Raw genomic sequence first — 605 nt, forward strand, 5'->3', positions numbered from 1 at the left:
CTGCTGCTGCTCTCCTGTAGCCGATCCCAGCTCCCGGCCAGTGAGTGGTATTATGAATGCAGCAGCAGCAGCTGTTGCTGCTGCTGCTGCTGCTGCTGCTGTTGCTGTGCTGCTTCTTGCTGCTGCTGCTGTCTGCTGCAGCCGCCTCAGTGAAGACGCTAGCGGCAGCAGCAGCAGCAGCAGCAGCAGCAGCAGCTTTATGGTTGATGCTTCTTTGTATTTTGTTTTATTTTAATGTATTTCAGAACAAATATACACCGCAGCAGCACACAAACTGCAGCAGAAGAAAAAGAAAAAAGAGGTGATAGAAGAAAGCCCCTATCAGCCGCATGCAAGCGACCCCCTAGCTGCTGCTGCTGCTGCTGCTGCAGCTGCTGCTGCTGCTGCTGCTGTTGCTGCTCGCTGTGTTTCACACGCATTCCGGTGTATTTATTCATGAATTCTGCAGAAATATCAAATAAAATTAAATAAAATAAAAACAAAACAAAGAAGAACAACAACAAGCGAGGCATGAGGTGTACGTACACCTGGCGATGGTTCAGCAGACGGCAGTAGAAAAAACACAACCTCTTTGTTTTTTTTTTTTTTTTTTTTTTTTTTTTTTT

Source organism: Eimeria mitis, genomic scaffold (assembly GCF_000499745.2).
Source record: "Eimeria mitis Houghton genomic scaffold, Emh_scaff3710, whole genome shotgun sequence".
NCBI classification, from domain to species: Eukaryota; Apicomplexa; class Conoidasida; order Eucoccidiorida; family Eimeriidae; genus Eimeria; species Eimeria mitis.